Source organism: Siphateles boraxobius, unplaced genomic scaffold (genome assembly GCF_051911475.1).
Source record: "Siphateles boraxobius isolate OS27281-9 unplaced genomic scaffold, OSU_SipBor_1 23, whole genome shotgun sequence".
Lineage (NCBI taxonomy): Eukaryota > Metazoa > Chordata > Actinopteri > Cypriniformes > Leuciscidae > Siphateles > Siphateles boraxobius.
This window is the reverse complement of record NW_027508844.1, coordinates 857206-875927: the sequence shown is the minus strand read 5'-3', so window position 1 is coordinate 875927 and position 18722 is coordinate 857206. Positions and strand designations below refer to the sequence as shown.

At 41.4% G+C, this 18722-nt stretch overlaps 12 non-coding genes across 12 annotated transcripts; all 12 read left to right on the top strand.

Annotated features, from left to right (window-relative positions):
* The first annotated feature begins 396 nt into the window (after positions 1 to 396).
* Positions 397 to 469, top strand: trnav-aac (transfer RNA valine (anticodon AAC)). Its single transcript has one exon. It is a non-coding gene; the product is annotated as a tRNA-Val (tRNA).
* A 460-nt stretch (positions 470 to 929) lies between these two features.
* Positions 930 to 1002, top strand: trnav-uac (transfer RNA valine (anticodon UAC)). Its single transcript has one exon. It is a non-coding gene; the product is annotated as a tRNA-Val (tRNA).
* Positions 1003 to 1837: 835 nt separating this feature from the next.
* On the top strand, positions 1838 to 1910 carry trnav-aac (transfer RNA valine (anticodon AAC)). Its single transcript has one exon. It is a non-coding gene; the product is annotated as a tRNA-Val (tRNA).
* A 669-nt stretch (positions 1911 to 2579) lies between these two features.
* trnav-uac (transfer RNA valine (anticodon UAC)) lies at positions 2580 to 2652 on the top strand. Its single transcript has one exon. It is a non-coding gene; the product is annotated as a tRNA-Val (tRNA).
* Positions 2653 to 3148: 496 nt separating this feature from the next.
* On the top strand, positions 3149 to 3221 carry trnav-aac (transfer RNA valine (anticodon AAC)). Its single transcript has one exon. It is a non-coding gene; the product is annotated as a tRNA-Val (tRNA).
* A 767-nt stretch (positions 3222 to 3988) lies between these two features.
* trnav-cac (transfer RNA valine (anticodon CAC)) lies at positions 3989 to 4061 on the top strand. The gene has a single exon. It is a non-coding gene; the product is annotated as a tRNA-Val (tRNA).
* Positions 4062 to 4614: 553 nt separating this feature from the next.
* trnav-aac (transfer RNA valine (anticodon AAC)) lies at positions 4615 to 4687 on the top strand. Its single transcript has one exon. It is a non-coding gene; the product is annotated as a tRNA-Val (tRNA).
* A 2471-nt stretch (positions 4688 to 7158) lies between these two features.
* trnav-uac (transfer RNA valine (anticodon UAC)) lies at positions 7159 to 7231 on the top strand. The gene has a single exon. It is a non-coding gene; the product is annotated as a tRNA-Val (tRNA).
* A 127-nt stretch (positions 7232 to 7358) lies between these two features.
* On the top strand, positions 7359 to 7431 carry trnav-uac (transfer RNA valine (anticodon UAC)). Its single transcript has one exon. It is a non-coding gene; the product is annotated as a tRNA-Val (tRNA).
* Positions 7432 to 8401: 970 nt separating this feature from the next.
* Positions 8402 to 8474, top strand: trnav-uac (transfer RNA valine (anticodon UAC)). The gene has a single exon. It is a non-coding gene; the product is annotated as a tRNA-Val (tRNA).
* A 137-nt stretch (positions 8475 to 8611) lies between these two features.
* trnav-uac (transfer RNA valine (anticodon UAC)) lies at positions 8612 to 8684 on the top strand. The gene has a single exon. It is a non-coding gene; the product is annotated as a tRNA-Val (tRNA).
* Positions 8685 to 12917: 4233 nt separating this feature from the next.
* On the top strand, positions 12918 to 12990 carry trnav-aac (transfer RNA valine (anticodon AAC)). Its single transcript has one exon. It is a non-coding gene; the product is annotated as a tRNA-Val (tRNA).
* Positions 12991 to 18722: the final 5732 nt, after the last annotated feature.

Below are 18722 nucleotides of genomic sequence, written 5' to 3'. Positions count from 1 at the left end.
CGAAACCGAGTAGAAACAGTGGTTGGATTCTGACAGAAAATTTAAACTGTTTGCCACACTAGGTGGGTGCAGCGCTCATTTCCATTATATGCTTTTTAATAAGCGTGCACCTAAAGATTTATGTCTGCAAACTGCAAGCGAAAGGTCCTCAGTTCAAAATTGGGTGGAAACAAGTGGAGGCATGTTAAATATAAATGCTGCAATTCACTTCAAAACCCTTACTTTTAAGACAGGTGAAGGCCATCGTAACAAGGAGCTGTAGGCAGACTGCCATGCCGAATGACACTAGGTGGGTGCCGAATGACCTCTGTTCTGTTGTTTGTGGAATTTACAGACTGTCACACTGCTTGCAGGGCAGATTATGGGAACGAGCCATCTTCTAAAAAGCACAAATAGGTTTCTGTAGTTTAGTGGTCATCACATTCGCCTAACACGCGAAAGGTCCTCGGTTCGAAACCGAGCAGAAACAGTGGTTGGATTCTGACAGAAAATTTAAACTTTTTTTCACACTAGGTGGGTGCAGCGCTCATTTCCTTTATATGCTTTTTAATAAGCGTGCGCCTAAAGATTTAGGTCTGCAACCTGAAGACGTGTTTGTAGTGTAGTGGTTATCACGTTCGCCTCCCACGCGAAAAGTCCCCAGTTTGAAACTGGGCGGAAACTGTGGGTGATTTTTGCAAAAATTTCGTATGCGATTTTCTGTTGAGCAGGTCAGTACACTTGCAGGGATGTTTGTTGTTTAATCTCTTTAGAAAAGGACAAAAATAAAACAAATGACCATTGAGGTTTCCTGTACAGTAATATAAAATGTTCGGTCTGCCAACAAAATTAGCAGCTTTTTGCCATGTTAAAAACACTGGGCAGTCTATAGTTTCAGTCGCTTTTGAACAAGCGTACGCTAGAAGAGGTGGGAATGAGATCCAGACCAAGTTTCCGTAGTGTAGTGGTTATCACGTTCGCTTTACACGCGAAAGGTCCTCAGTTCAAAATTGGGTGGAAACAAGTGGAGGCATGTTAAATATAAATGCTGCAATTCGCTACAAAACCCTTACTTTTAAGACAGGTGAAGGCCATCGTATCAAGGAGCTGTAGGCAGACTGCCATGCCGAATGACACTGGGTGCTTCGCAATATCCCTCCTCGTCTCCTCGTTCCTCTGTCCTCCATCCTATGTCCCGGAAACCGATCGAGCGCAGCCATCTTGAAGGACATCTCAATTCTCTAATTGCACCGCGAGGAGGCGAGGATCGAGGAGTGAGGAGGCTTCCAGAGGAGTCATGAGCGAGGATACACAGGTGTATCCTATGCGGAAGAGATTTATCGACTAAACGTGACGCGCGTATACATTCTCCTCCCCCTTCACATCGATCACAATCTGTTTTAATGTATACTTTACCTTTGCAGTTTATATAAACCACACATTACACATATTTCAACAGGGTATCTTGCTTTATTATCATTTATTATGAATTTCTTAAATAAACAAACTTCAACAACATAAGGGCAGATCCTTTGAGCGCTGCTGATGACGCTATGAAGTGACGCGCGAGTGATCAAGTATTCCAATGAATAAAAAAAGCTTTCATTCGATTCCTCCGTCCTCATTTTCTTTCCTTGCGTCCTTCCCTCAAAACCTACAGGGGGTGGAGCTGAGACGCTAGGAAAGGAAGCGAGGAAAGGAAACGAGGATGCACAAATAAGAAATGAGAAGCACCCACTAGGTGGGTGCCGAATGACCTCTGTTCTGTTGTTTGTGGAATTTACAGACTGTCACACTGCTTGCAGGGCAGATTATGGGTAGGAGCCATCTTCTAAAAAGCACATCCCTCTCACAATAGGTTTCTGTAGTGTAGTGGTCATCACATTCGCCTAACACGCGAAAGGTCCTCGGTTCGAAACCGAGCAGAAACAGTGGTTGGATTCTGACAGAAAATGTAAACTCTTTGGCACGCTAGGTGGGTGCAGCGCTTATTTCCTTTATATGCTTTTTAATAAGCGTGCACCTAAAGATTTATGTCTGCAACCTGAAGACGTGTTTGTTATGTAGTGGTTATCACGTTCGCCTCACACGCGAAAAGTCCCCAGTTCGAAACTGGGCGGAAACTGTGGGTGATTTTTGCAAAAATTTCGTATGCGATTTTCTGTTGAGCAGGTCAGTGCACTTGCAGGGATGTTTGTTGTTTAATCTCTTTAGAAAAGGACAAAATAAAACAAATGACCATTGAGGTTTCCTGTACAGTAATATAAAATGTTCGGTCTGCCAACGAAATTAGCAGCTTTTTGCCATGTTAAAAACACTGGGCAGTCTATAGTTTCAGTCGCTTTTGAACAAGCGTACGCTAGAAGAGGTGGGAATGAGATCCAAACCAAGTTTCCGTAGTGTAGTGGTTATCACGTTTGCTTTACACGCGAAAGGTCCTCAGTTCAAAATTGGGTGGAAACAAGTGGAGGCATGTTTAATATAAATGCTGCAATTCGCTACAAAACCCTTACTTTTAAGACAGGTGAAGGCCATCGTGTCAAGGAGCTGTAGGCAGACTGCCATGCCGAATCACACTAGGTGGGTGCTGTCCAAATCAAGTTTCCGTAGTGTAGTGGCTTTCACGTTTGCTTTACACGCAAAAGGTCCTCAGTTCAAAACTGGGCGGAAACAAGTGGATGCATTTTAAATATAAATGCTACAAAACCCTTACTTTTGAGACAGGTGAAGGCCATCGTACCAAGGAGCTGTAGGCAGACTGCCATGCAGAATGACCTCTGTTCTGTTGTTTGTGGAATTTACAGACTGTCACACTGCTTGCAGAGCAGATTATGGAAGAGGTGGGACTGCCTTCAAATCAAGTTTCCGTAGTGTAGTGGTTATCACGTTTGCTTTACACGCGAAAGGTCCTCAGTTCTAAACTGGGCGGAAACAAGTGGATGCATTTTAAATATAAATGCTGCAATTCGCTACAAAACCCTTACTCTTGAGACATGTGAAGGCCATCGTACCAAGGAGTTGTAGGCAGACTGCCATGCCGAATGACACTAGGTGGGTGCCGAATGACCTCTGTTCTGTTGTTTGTGGAATTTACAGACTGTCACACTGCCTGCAGGGCAGATTATGGGAAGGAGCCCTCTTCTAAAAAGCACATCCGTCTCAATAATAGGTTTCTGTAGTGTAGTGGTCATCACATTCGCCTAACACGCGAAAGGTTCTCGGTTCGAAACCGAGCAGAAACAGTGGTTGGATTCTGACAGAAAAGGTAAACTCTTTGGCACGCTAGATGGGTGCAGCGCTCATTTCCTTTATATGCTTTTTAATAAGCGTGCACCTAAAGATTTATGTCTGCAACCTGAAGACGTGTTTGTAGTGTAGTGGTTATCACGTTCGCCTCACACGCGAAAAGTCCCCAGTTCATAACTGGGCGGAAACTGTGGGTGATTTTTGCAAAAATTTCGTATGCGATTTTCTGTTGAGCAGGTCAGTACACTTGCAGGGATGTTTGTGGTTTAATCTCTTAGAAAAAGACAAAAATAAAACAAATGACCATTGAGGTTTCCTGTACAGTAATATAAAATGTTCGGTCTGCCAACAAAATTAGCAGCTTTTTGCCATGTTAAAAACACTGGGCAGTCTATAGTTTCAGTCGCTTTTGAACAAGCGCACCCTAGAAGCGGTGGGACTGACGTCCAAATCAAGTTTCGGAAGTGTAGTGGTTATCACGTTTGCTTTACACGCGAAAGGTCCTCAGTTCAAAACTGGGCGGAAACAAGTGGATGCATTTTAAATATAAATGCTGCAATCCGCTACAAAACCCTTACTTTTGAGACAGGTGAAGGCCATCGTACCAAGGAGCTGTAGGCAGACTGCCATGCCGAATGACACTAGGTGGGTGCCGAATGACCTCTGTTCTGTTGTTTGTGGAATTTACAGACTGTCACACTGCCTGCAGGGCAGATTATGGGAAGGAGCCATCTTCTAAAAAGCACATCCGTCTCAATAATAGGTTTCTGTAGTGTAGTGGTTATCACGTTCGCCTCACACGCGAAAGGGCCCCAGTTCGAAACTGGGCGGAAACTGTGGGTGATTTTTGCAAAACTTTCGTATGCGATTTTCTGTTGAGCAGGTCAGTACACTTGCAGGGATGTTTGTGGTTTAATCGCTTTAGAAAAGGACAAAAATAAAACAAATGACCATTGAGGTTTCCTGTACAGTAATATAAAATGTTCGGTCTGCCAACAAAATTAGCAGCTTTTTGCCATGTTAAAAACACTGGGCAGTCTATAGTTTCAGTCGCTTTTGAACAAGCGTACCCTAGAAGAGGTGGGACTGACATCCAAATCAATTTTCCGTAGTGTAGTGGTTATCACGTTTGCTTTACACGCGAAAGGTGCTCAGTTCAAAACTGGGCGGAAACAAGTGGAGGCATGTTAAATATAAATGCTGCAATTCGCTACAAAACCCTTACTTTTGAGACAGGTGAAGGCCATCGTACCAAGGAGCTGTAGGCAGACTGCAATGCCGAATGACCTCTGTTCTGTTGTTTGTGGAATTCACAGACTGTCACACTGCTTGCAGAGCAGATTATGGGAAGGAGCCATCTTCTAAAAATCACATGCACCTCATCAATAGGTTTCTGTAGTGTAGTGGTCATCACGTTCGCCTAACACGCGAAAGGTCCTCGGTTCGAAACCGAGCAGAAACAGTGGTTGGATTCTGACAAAAAATTTTAACTGTTTGCCACACTAGGTGGGTGCAGCGCTCATTTCCTTTATATGCTTTTTAATAAGGGTGCACCTAAGGATTTATGTCTGCAACCTGAAGACTTGTTTCCATAGTGTAGTGGTTATCACGTTTGCCTCACACCCGAAAGGTCCCCAGTTCGAAACTGGGCGGAAACTGTGGGTGTTTTTTGCAAAAATTTCGTATGCGATTTTCTGTTGAGCAGGTCAGTACACTTGCAGGGATGTTTGTGGTTTAATGACCTCTGTTCTGTTGTTTGTGGAATTCACAGACTGTCACACTGCTTGCAGAGTAGATTATGGGAAGGAGCCATCTTATAAAAAGCACATGCCATGATATCACGTTCGCTTTACACGCAATTGTCTTCAGTTCAAAACTGGGCGGAAACAAGTGGAGGCATGTTAAATATAAATGCTGCAATTCGATACAAAACCCTTACATTTAAGACAGGTGAAGGCCATCGTACCCAGGAGCTGTAGGCAGACTGCCATGCCGAATGACCTCTGTTCTGTTGTTTGTGGAATTCACAGACTGTCACACTGCTTGCAGAGTAGATTATGGGAAGGAGCCATCTTCTAAAAAGCACATGTACCTCATCAATAGGTTTCTGTAGTGTAGTGTTCATCACGTTCGCCTAACACGCAAAAGGTCCTCTGTTCGAAACCGAGCAGAAACAGTGGTTGGATTCTGACAAAAAATTTAAACTTTTTGCCACGCTAGGTGGTAGCAGTGCTCCTTTCCTTTATCAAGGAGCTGTAGGCAGACTGCCATGCCGAATGACACTAGGTGGGTGCCGTCCAAATTAAGTTTCCGTAGTGTAGTGGTTATCACGTTTGCTTTACACGCAAAAGGTCCTCAGTTCAAAACTGGGCTTAAACAAGTGGATGCATTTTAAATATAAATGCTACAAAACCCTTACTTTTGAGACAGGTGAAGGCCATCGTACCAAGGAGCTGTAGGCAGACTGCCATGCAGAATGACCTCTGTTTTGTTGTTTGTGGAATTTACAGACTGTCACACTGCTTGCAGAGCAGATTATGGGAAGGAGCCATCTTCTAAAAAGCATATGCACCGCATCAATAGGTTTTGTAGTGTAGTGGTCATCACGTTCGCCTAACACGCGAAAGGTCCTCGGTTCGAAACCGAGTAGAAACAGTGGTTGGATTCTGACAGAAAATTTAAACTGTTTGCCACACTAGGTGGGTGCAGCGCTCATTTCCATTATATGCTTTTTAATAAGCGTGCACCTAAAGATTTATGTCTGCAAACTGCAAGCGAAAGGTCCTCAGTTCAAAATTGGGTGGAAACAAGTGGAGGCATGTTAAATATAAATGCTGCAATTCACTTCAAAACCCTTACTTTTAAGACTTTTAAGACAGTTCTGTAGTTTCTGTAGTCCTTTTCTAAAGAGATTAAACCACAAACATCCCTGCAAGTGTACTGACCTGCTCAACAGAAAATCGCATACGAAAGTTTTGCAAAAATCACCCACAGTTTCCGCCCAGTTTCGAACTGGGGCCCTTTCGCGTAAGGCCATCGTAACAAGGAGCTGTTGGCAGACTGCCATGCCGAATGACACTAGGTGGGTGCCGAATGACCTCTGTTCTGTTGTTTGTGGAATTTACAGACTGTCACACTGCTTGCAGGGCAGATTATGGGAACGAGCCATCTTCTAAAAAGCACAAATAGGTTTCTGTAGTTTAGTGGTCATCACATTCGCCTAACACGCGAAAGGTCCTCGGTTCGAAACCGACCAGAAACAGTGGTTGGATTCTGACAGAAAATGTAAACTCTTTGGCACGCTAGGTGGGTGCAGCGCTCATTTCCTTTATATGCTTTTTAATAAGCGTGCACCTAAAGATTTATGTCTGCAACCTGAAGACTTGTTTCCGTAGTGTAGTGGTTATCGCGTTTAACTCACACGCGAAAGGTCCCCAGTTCGAAACTGGGCGGAAACTGTGGGTGATTTTTGCAAAAATTTCGTATGCGATTTTCTGTTGAGCAGGTCAGTACACTTGCAGGGATGTTTGTGGTTTAATCTCTTAGAAAAGGACAAAAATAAAACAAATGACCATTGAGGTTTCCTGTACAGTAATATAAAATGTTCGGTCTGCCAACAAAATTAGCAGCTTTTTGCCATGTTAAAAACACTGGGCAGTCTATAGTTTCAGTCGCTTTTGAACAAGCGTACCCTAGAAGCGGTGGGACTGACGTCCAAATCAAGTTTTGGAAGTGTAGTGGTTATCACGTTTGCTTTACACGCGAAAGGTCCTCAGTTCAAAACTGGGCGGAAACAAGTGGATGCATTTTAAATATAAATGCTGCAATTCGCTAAAAAACCCTTACTTTTGAGACAGGTGAAGGCCATCGTACCAAGGAGCTGTAGGCAGACTGCCATGCCGAATGACACTAGGTGGGTGCCATCCAAATCAAGTTTCCGTAGTGTAGTGGTTATCACGTTTGCTTTACACGCAAAAGGTCCTCAGTTCAAAACTGGGCGGAAACAAGTGGATTCATTTTAAATATAAATGCTACAAAACCCTTACTTTTGAGACAGGTGAAGGCCATCGTACCAAGGAGCTGTAGGCAGACTGCCATGCCGAAAGACACTAGGTGGGTGCCGTCCAAATCAAGTTTCCGTAGTGTAGTGGTTATCACGTTCGCTTTACACGCGAAAGGTCCTCAGTTCAAAACTGGGCGGAAACAAGTGGATGCATTTTAAATATAAATGCTACAAAACCCTTACTTTTGAGACAGGTGAAGGCCATCGTACCAAGGAGCTGTAGGCAGACTGCCATGCCGAAAGACACTAGGTGGGTGCCGTCCAAATCAAGTTTCCGTAGTGTAGTGGTTATCACGTTCGCTTTACACGTGAAAGGTCCTCAGTTCAAAATTGGGTGGAAACAAGTGGAGGCATGTTAAATATAAATGCTGCAATTCGTTACAAAACCCTTACTTTTAAGACAGGTGAAGGCCATCGTATCAAGGAGCTGTAGGCAGACTGCCATGCCGAATGACACTAGGTGGGTGCCGAATGACCTCTGTTCTGTTGTTTGTGGAATTTACAGACTTTCACACTGCTTGCAGGGCAGATTATGGGAAGGAGCCATCTTCTAAAAAGCACATCCCTCTCAACAATAGGTTTCTGTAGTGTAGTGGTCATCACATTCTTCTAACACGCGAAAGGTCCTCGGTTCGAAACCGAGCAGAAACAGTGGTTGGATTCTGACAGAAAATGTAAACTCTTTGGCACGCTTGGTGGGTGCAGCGCTTATTTCCTTTATATGCTTTTTATTAAACGTGCACCTAAAGATTTATGTCTGCAACCTGAAGACGTGTTTCCGTAGTGTAGTGGTTATCACGTTCACCTCACACGCAAAAAGTCCCCAGTTCGAAACTGGGCGGAAACTGTGGGTGATTTTTGCAAATATTTCGTATGCGATTTTCTGTTGAGCAGGTCAGTACACTTGAAGGGATGTTTGTTGTTTAATCTCTTTAGAAAAGGACAAAAATAAAACAAATGAACATTGAGGTTTCCTGTACAGTAATATAAAATGTTCGGTCTGCCAACAAAATTAGCAGCTTTTTGCCATGTTAAAAACACTGGGCAGTCTATAGTTTCAGTCGCTTTTGAACAAGCGTACGCTAGAAGAGGCGGGAATGAGATCCAAACCAAGTTTCCGTAGTGTAGTGGTTATCACGTTCGCTTTACACGCGAAAGGTCCTCAGTTCAAAATTGGGTGGAAACAAGTGGAGGCATGTTAAATATAAATGCTGCAATTCGCTACAAAACCCTTACTTTTAAGACAGGTGAAGGCCATCGTACCAAGGAGCTGTAGGCAGACTGCCATGCCGAATGACACTAGGTGGGTACCGTCCAAATCAAGTTTCCGTAGTGTAGTGGTTATCACGTTTGCTTTACACGCAAAATGTCCTCAGTTCAAAACTGGGCGGAAACAAGTGGATGCATTTTAAATATAAATGCTACAAAACCCTTACTTTTGAGACAGGTGAAGGCCATCGTACCAAGGAGCTGTAGGCAGACTGCCATGCCGAATGACCTCTGTTCTGTTGTTTGTGGAATTCACAGACTGTCACACTGCTTGCAGAGCAGATTATGGGAAGGAGCCATCTTCTAAAAAGCACATGCCATGATATCACGTTCGCTTTACACGCAAAGGTCTTCAGTTCAAAATTGGGTGGGAACAAGTGGAGGCATGTTAAATATAAATGCTGCAATTCGATACAAAACCCTTACTTTTGAGACAGGTGAAGGCCATCGTACCAAGGAGCTGTAGGCAGACTGCCATGCCGAATGACCTCTGTTCTGTTGTTTGTGGAATTCACAGACTGTCACACTGCTTGCAGAGCAGATTATGGGAAGGAGCCATCTTCTAAAAAGCACATGCCATGATATCACGTTCGCTTTACACGCAAAGGTCTTCAGTTCAAAACTGGGCTGAAACAAGTGGAGGCATGTTAAAAATAAATGCTGCAATTCGATACAAAACCCTTACTTTTAAGACAGGTGAAGGCCATCGTACCAAGGAGCTGTAGGCAGACTGCCATGCCGAATGACCTCTGTTCTGTTGTTTGTGGAATTTACAGACTGTCACACTGCTTGCAGGGCAGATTATGGGAAGGAGCCATCTTCTAAAAAGCACATCCATCTCATCAATAGGTTTCTGTAGTGTAGTGGCCATCACATTCGCCTAACTCGCGAAAGGTCCTCGGTTTGAAACCGAGCAGAAACAGTGGTTGGGGTCTGACAGAAAATTTATACTGTTTGCCACGCTAGGTGAGTGTAGCGCTCATTTCCTTTATACGCTTTTTAACTCTCTTGGGTCGTTTTTTTTCCACATAGCAGCAACATAGACTTAAAATACTCCGTCATTTTACGTCATATAAATAAAATCAATACATGATTATAAACTATAGAGGGTCTTCTTTTTTTGTGTACACTCACATTAACATCAAAACCGTGTGCTTTTGTAAAATGAAGAAAATAAACAGGGTGTGCTTTCTGCCTCTCTGTCTCCGTTAAATTGTTTTCTGGTGCACGTCTCTAAACTTAAACAAAGCTAAGCGAATACTATTCACACAAGCACGAGCAATATATCTTTATAATCATTTAAGTTTGTACTTTTAAAATATCTAATTCAAAACTAAAATAAATATTCTCTGTTTATGTAATCTATTAAAAAAGAGAGAGGTGTCAGCCGATCTCATTATCGTTCTCTTAGCTCATTATTCTGCTAATCTGACACGCCCACGGAGAGCGCGCGGTATTCAAACGCAAATGATCTGAAGCAACACATGCAAAGTGTCAACGCCCCTCATAAACGCGATAACACAACAAATGTAATCATCAGATTAATGTAGCCTACTATTTCTTCTTGCGAGGCTGTGTTAGGAGTAATCCTGCGACATTTACCTCAGAACATGTGCTGTTTTTTTTTCATTCCGAGGAGCAACGGATCCATCTCATAAGTAAGTTCTTTATTATTATTGTTCTAATCGCGATATCATAGTGTATGTAAACCGCAAAAAGACTGTTTAAATATGAATCGCGTCTGTGTGTGAATGAATGAACTGAACAGTTTTTACCAAACCCTATTGCTATACTGAGATGAGTGAAAATCGACTGAAATATGTTGAAATAACGTTAAAATGTCTTTGTATTAGCAACGTATTAAACTGCAAATTAAAATTTATGCCCTAATATAGGCTCATAAAAACAACAAACGATATGCCTATGTTACAGACGAAATATGAAAGACAACATTTTGTTGACTAGTTTTTGATAGATTATTAACTGTTTAATGTAAAATATGCTACTGCCACATTGAATAAGCTTTTGTTCACCAATTTCTGCTCAAATGTTATATATTAGGCTATGTTTGTTTTGTCAAAAATAAAGTCATCAAGTAGGATGCTATTATAGTGTTTGTTCCAATGTATGCTTTATTCAAACTAATGAATCCTTAACTTTGAAATATGTATGATAAAATGTATAATTTAGTTTTTACAAAGAAATATGAAATATCCATCTGAGAAGTAAGTTTTTTTATTATTGTTCTAATCGCGATATCATAGTGTATGTAAACTGCAAAAAGACTGTTTAAATATGAATCGCGTGTGTGAATGAATGAACTGAACAGTTTTTACCAAACCCTATTGCTATACTGAGATGAGTGAAAATCGACTGAAATAGGTTGAAATAACGTTAAAATGTCTTTGTATTAGCAACGTATTAAACTGCAAATTAATATTTATATGCCCTTATATAGGCTATCATAAAAACAACAAACAATATGCCTATGTTACAGAAGAAATATGAAAGACAACATTTTGTTGACTAGTTTTAAATAGATTATTAACTGTTTACTGTAGCCTAAACTATAGACTACTGCCACATTGAATAAGCTTTTGTTCACCAATTTCTGCTCAAATGTTAAATATATTAGGCTATGTTTGTTTTGTCAAAAATAAAGTCATCAACTAGGATGCTATTATAGTGTTTGTTCCAATGTAGGCTTTATTCAAACTAATGAATCCTTAAATTTGAAATATGTATGATAAAATGTACACTTTAGTTTTTACAAAGAAATATTACACTTGAAATATTGTTATTTTAATTGTTGCTGTAATTGTAACCTTTTTAATAAAATAGCAAATAATATATTTACAAGGTAGATGTAAACCAAATCTTAAAAGGTCAATATAAGCCTTCTCTTCAAATTATTTGTATTGTGTTTTATTAGTGACAAATTTGGGGAGAGGATACATATTCAAAACTTTCTGAAAATACAGTATGAGAATTAACTACACAATTACTAGAAATGTTCACCTTGGATATTATACAATTTGCAAGCAAAAATACAAGTGGAAAAATACTATTTTTTTATAGATGTTTCCAACTGTGAACCAATTTTGTAGTATATATACACATTTCTGTTCTTGTGTCCTTGTATTCTTTCTTGTGGCTCAGTGACACACCTGTGGAAAGCTCATTATGCAGGCTCATTAAGCATGTCTTTTGTCTTCACAGGTGTGAATCAGACCATTATACATGAGTCACGCCCATTTCGCATATTGCCTTTCCAAACAAAAAGTGTTTTACTAAATTTAAATCAATGTATTGTTTTATGTGAATGATTTGGAAGGATGATTTTCAGATCATTTTGAAGCAAAAATCCTAGGCGAGAACATCAATTAGTCAAAAGTCTTGTGGACACATATTTAGTATGTGTTTTGTGGCCTTATTTCAGAGACTTTAAGTTTTAGTTTTTTCAATAACCATGCATAAACAATATTCTCTCAAAAATACAAACATGTACATACATCTTGCTAACATATTATGGTAGCCCTGTTTGTGCTATATAGAGTGAATTTACACCTTTGCCATTAACATGTTTATAAATAACTGAAAAAAGCTCAAATGTTAGAGCATGTCAGAACACCTCCAGAACCCCAAAAACACTTTGGACCCCAGAGGGTTAACAAGCGTGCACCTAAAGATTTATGTCTGCCACCTGAAGACGTGTTTCCGTAGTGCAGAGGTTATCACGTTCGCCTCACACGCGAAAAGGTCCCAAGTTCGAAACTGGGTGGAAACAGTGGGTGGTTTTTGCAACAATTTCGTATGCGATTTTCTGTTGAGCAGGTCAGTACACTTGCAGGGATGTTTGTGGTTTAATCTCTTTAGAAAAGGACAAAAATAAAACAAATGACCGTTGAGTTTCCTGTACAGTAATAAAAAATGTTTGGTCTGCAAACAAAATTAGCAGCTTTTTGCCATTTTTAAAACACAGGGCAGTCTATAGTTTCAGTCGCTTTTGAACAAGCGTACCCCAGAAGCGGTGGGACTGACGTCCAAATCAAGTTTCGGAAGGTTAGTAGTTATCACGTTTGCTTTACACGCGAAAGGTCCTCAGTTCAAAACTGGGCGGAAACAAGTGGATGCGTTTTAAATATAAATGCTGCAATTCGCTACAAAACCCTTACTTTTGAGACAGGTGAAGGCCATCGTACCAAGGAGCTGTAGGCAGACTGCCATGCCGAATGACACTAGGTGGGTGCCGAATGACCTCTGTTCTGTTGTTTGTGGAATTCACAGACTGTCACACTGCTTGCAGAGCAGATTATGGGAAGGAGCCATCTTCTAAAAAGCACATGCACCTCATCAATAGGTATCTGTAGTGTAGTGGTCATCACATTCGCCTAACACGCGAAAGGTCCTCGGTTCGAAACCGAGCAGAAACAGTGGTTGGATTCTGACAGAAAACTTTAACTCTTTGCCACGCTAGGTGGGTGCAGCGCTCATTTCCTTTATATGCTTTTTAATAAGCGTGCACCTAAAGATTAATGTCTGCAACCTGAAGACGTGTTTGTAGTGTAGTGGTTATCACGTTCGCCTCACACGCAATAAGTCCCCAGTTCGAAACTGGGTGGAAACTGTGGGTGATTTTTGCAAAAATTTCGTATGCGATTTTCTGTTGAGCAGGTCAGTACACTTGCAGGGATGTTTGTGGTTTAATCTCTTAGAAAAGGACAAAAATAAAACAAATAACCATTGAAGTTTCCTGTACAGTAATATAAAATGTTCGGTCTGCCAACAAAATTATAGGCGGCGAGCTACATAGGCCTACCGTGCACCCCCCCCACCTCCCAACAAAACCATACTTTTCTGAAAGGTCTGGATGTGTAGAATATGAATCTGAATGTTAACATTGAAAATTTTGGGTTGCACTACCTGTTTTAGGCCTGTGAATAGGGAAACCCTAAAAAACGATTTTAAGCGATTTTAACAAGTCGAAATTGGCCTAGTCAATCAGAACTGCTTTTAGGTGACCCATTACACACTCAAGCTTAACATATGATGACTTAGGTCAAAGGGCACCCTATACTGCTTCCTGGTAAGTGACTAAAATTAATATAGTTAAGGCCTTATGTTGATTTAATGAGCCCATTTCCTATATACAGCATGCACACACACACGAAGGGCCAATCCCAAAGTAAGCCCTGAGGACTAAGGACTAAAGACTCACAGACTTAATTGATCTCAGGTGCTAAGTGAGTGAGTGTGTGAGACCACATGAGCTCAGATAGGTATAGATGGGATTGGAACAGCACTTCACAATGTTTAATAACAAAGACGTTGCTGACACGTGCACCATCTACGTGTGTAGTGCTGTTGTTTACCTTTGTAATTTCCGGATTTCCCATGCACACAGACACACACTAACTATATACAAAAACTACAAACAGCATGGAAAAGAACTATATACAGCATGCAAGCATGCACCCAGACACACAAACGCACAATAACTATATACTAGAACTACATACAGCATGGAAAATAACTATATACAGCATGCACACACACACACAAATTCACAAGAACTGTATACAGCATGCACACAGACACACACAATAACTATATACAATAACTACATACAGCATGGAAAAGAACTATATACAGCATGCACACAGACACACAAACGCACAATAACTATATACAAGAACTACATATAGCATTGAAATTAACTATATACAGCATGCACACACACACACAAATTCAAAAGAACTATATACAGCATGCACACAGACACACAAAATAACTATATACAAAAACTACAATCAGCATGGAAAATAACTATATACAGCATGCACACAGACACACAAAATAACTAGGCCTATATACAAAAGCTAAAATCAGCATGGAAAAGAACTATATACAGCATGCAAGCATGCACACAGACACACAAACGCACAATAATTATATACAAGAACTACATACAGCATTGAAAATAACTATATACTGAATGCGCACACACACACAAATGCACAAGAACACACATTAACACACAAGACCTATATACATCATGCACACACACACACACACACACACACACACACACACACACACACACACACACACACACACACACACACACACACACACACACACACACACACACACACACACACACACATGCTGTAAGAGAACTACAGCATACATAGCTTCCCTTTCCCAAAGAAACACTGAACAAATAGTAGGTATAATGACCTACTATTAGGGTAATATGTTTTACCAATCAATAAAATACATGTATATTTCATGCATATGTCAGGTGTAACATGACACTCAAACTGTTTTTCAATCCTGGTCTGACTCAGAGTTGTCATCATCAGATAAGTACTGTTCATCTGTTACGCTATCATCATCTGATTCATCTTCCTCATCCCTGCCACTCACAGATTCAATGATATCTGCCAATTGCTGTGGGAGAACACATCCCTCATACCACAGAGGCTCAATCTTTTGGTCAACCAGTGTCCAACCGTGTCCATTGCAAGCATCAGGGATGTCAGGGTTGGCAATATGGGCCACCTTCCATATTCCAACCTGGTAGTTAACCCTCCTGATGTGTTGCTCTAAACTCCTCCCACATGGGGGGAGTGTAGCCAGGTCCACATTTCTTGAGTGGGCTAGATGCTTGTCATCTTTGGAGCACAGCTCACTCATTCGCAAGAAACGCAACTCATCAACACTTCGTACTCGTGGTCTACTAAACAGAGCACAGGTGAACTCATTGAGGAGATCAAAGAGATCCCTCGGTACATCCCATGTGTCTCCCAGCCTGGCAAGAGTTTCTCCAAACTTTGGCATCCTAGAGAGGGTTTTCAATGGCCTGACTTTGCCTAACCCCTTGAATGCACTAGTGGTATCACAACCACTGAAGGCGTGAAGTGCCATTAGTCCTGTCAAATGTTGCTGAGAGTAACTACGAGACATTTCACTCACATCAATGAGCCTTTTCTTGTTTCCTGTGCCAGTGTGAAACATAATATTTAAGTCTGACATTGCCAGAGCATAGTGTAACAAGATGAAAAATATGTCAGTATCAGGACTCTTAACGACAACATTGCTGTAGTTGTTGTCTCTGGCAAAGTCACAGTAGAGAATGACTCTAGAATCTGTCTCTTCTTGGGTAGACTTAAGGCTCAGGACTTCTGTTCTGCATGTTGAGCTGCCATCTTCAGACGTTAGCAGATATGCTGTTCCTTCACAGGTTATGATCACTTGTCTCCCATGTAGCTTCCTGGCATATGAGTCTTCACTCCAAAGGCGGATGAGTAGTGCAATAAATTGTTGCTTGTTTTCATCATTGGCGAGGAACTGTTTCCAATCTGCTGGCCTTTTGGTATTTTCACCTTTTATGATAAGCTTTTGACCACAACCCCTCCTCTGTCTTTCCATTGTTTTCACAGAATTGGGGAAGTAACTATCTGTGCTGAACACAACATTGCCTGTCTTTGGCATCATGTCAAACACCTTACTGCATATCTGTTTGAAGCTGCCTGGTACCTCCTTCAAGAAGTAAAAGTAGGCATTTCCATCAATAATTACAAGAGTTTGATCTGTGGATGGTAGGGCAGCATCATTGATGTCTTTTACCAGGTAAGCAAATGACTTTGACTTATCTGTTTTGGACAAGAAACCATCAGCAGTGCCTATACTGTACGGCACAGGAGTCAAGGGGTACGTGAGTAGTTCCCTCATGTCCAATTGTAGACCTTGCTGTTGGGACTTCATGAACAACTGGAAAGCAATGTTCCCTTGCTGCTGATACTGTATTACTTTGTGTGTTGTTGTTGTTGTAACTTTGCTCTTTTTGTTCATGTCCGTGAAGGTTTTGAGGCCAAGGCGCTTGATAGGCTCAAAGAAGTCACAACCTTTTTCCAGGCGTGTCGCAATAAAAATATCCTTGGCAACCTTGCCTGCTTGTTCAGCTCTCAAAACATCTCTTTGGACCTCAGCAGATACTGCAGCATCAGAAGAAAGAATAAACAAGTTGTCAGTGCTTCCCAACTCAAAAGGGTTAAGGAAGCTCTCCACTGCCTCAATTGTTTTTCTCACCAACTTTTCACTCTTCAACATCTCAGCTGGACGAAGCTCATTATGTTTGGTTTCTGCAGCTGTTCCAGACAGCATGTCAGCCATACTGAGGGTTGCATTAACATACTGAGATCTAGCATGGGTTGTTCGTACCCAACGTTGGTAGGCATCATAATTTGTCAGAATTCCTGACACACCAAAAGCATTTCCACCAGCACCCCCATGAGATTTAGCATGTCGCATGAAGGTCTCCTCCATAGTTTTATCTACGGCGCAGCGGTTACCTGGAATGAAGGAACGTGCAACGCTAATAGCCCCTCTTTTCAACAACTCTGTGGCTCCAGGATGTGACACTTCAATGTTCGCAATGAATATGGAGAAGTAAGAGAGATATCTGGCATAATTCTGGCCTCCAAAGCTGAAAAACAGGTCTGCCATAAGGTGCAAACACTGAGCATAAAGGAGAAAATCATTATGTTTCACTGCATGGATGAGAGACAGTACCAACCAGATGTGGTCCATGTAAGATGTCCACAGCTGTGCTGTCTTCCCTAGATGTCCAGCTTTTACACTCTCTCGAAACTGTTGATATCCTTCGATGTACTTCTGCAGTGGAACATCATTCCTTGTTGCATCTAAGGCTTCTTTAGAAGGAGCTTTCAGCAGTTCATCTAGTATCCCCTTTGATCCCTCTGGTAATTGAGAGAATACTTCTTTCTCTCCAATACTTGTGAGGTATTGTGATAGGAGAAGTCTTTCAAGACATTCCAATACTGTCTTATGACAGTGTAGTGATCTGTCATAATGTTTACCAGTAAGGACACCTTGAAGAGAACCTAATGCAATCAGCCCAGCTTCCAACAAGATATCAGAGAGACCCGATCCATCCATTTTCTTGCCCACCATCTTCAGATATGCGCAAGCCAGATGAAATGTACCAATCAATATTATGTGTTTTTCATACCTAGATTGATCATTCCAAATCAGGGGATATGCTTTCATGCATACCCCCAAGTCGAATGTTGTAACAACATACTGTTGTTGGATTTCTGCTGTTGCCTCCTCAGCATATCGAAGGCATTCTTTTACTGTCTTGTAGTCTGTAATTGGGCTTGGAATAACAGGGTAATAATCAATAGTTGTCAGACTTTCAGGGGTTCGTCCTGACATTGTGATGAAACCTGTCCATCCTGGAAATTGTTGATCTGATTTGCTGCATGCTGTACGGATCAAGACCCACAGAAAGTGCTTCATGGTAGCATCTTGAAGAGCCCTCTCACCATCAGGAATTACTCTTTGGTGTATGGTTATTTGAGGACTTTTCCGTTGTGTAATATAGCAGTCAGGAAGAGCTTCAGCTGACCCCTGCTCAAAAGAACGTCGTTTTGTTTTCCTGGAAGTGGATGGAATATCGATACGGACTCCGCCATGATTCTCCGGCTTGCCTTCTATGTCCTGTAATATAATGCCATGTGCAGTGTGAATTGAATCCATTCCAGTTAAGTTGTTGAGCAACTGATCAAAATTATCAAATTCTGAGTGGAAAATGGAAGGGGCTCCTGGTGATCTAATGATTTGTGTAGACAAAAGACTGGATGTCTCAGCCACAGCCTCAGCAAGTGCAGTTTCCAGTTCAAGGGAGAATGTATAATTCTCTGAATGGCCCAATCGATTAAATAGGGTAATTAATTTTTCACTCCTGAAAAGGTGTCTAAGTGTCATGCATATAAGCATATGCTTTGGAAGTTTCCATTCTCCATTTGTTGTGGCGCGACATATGTCTTGTCCTATTGAATTTACAAGCCTGTTCATTTTGGAGCTTTGTGATTTTGGTTTGCCACATATCACATGACACAGAAATGTCTCCAAATTAGATGGAATTACAATGTTCATGCTTACAAGATCCTGGGCAGAGGGTGGCCATCTCAACTCATCAGCTTTTGCAAAGCTTTCCAGAATCTCCTCATGTAGATAATGGCCAGTCTCCTGGATCATGTCTTTGGAACCAAGTTCATATGCACACTGCACTAGGTTTGTAATGTCACTTTGTGAGTTGTACACAATGTATGTCGAGAAACGGCCTTTTTTGTTT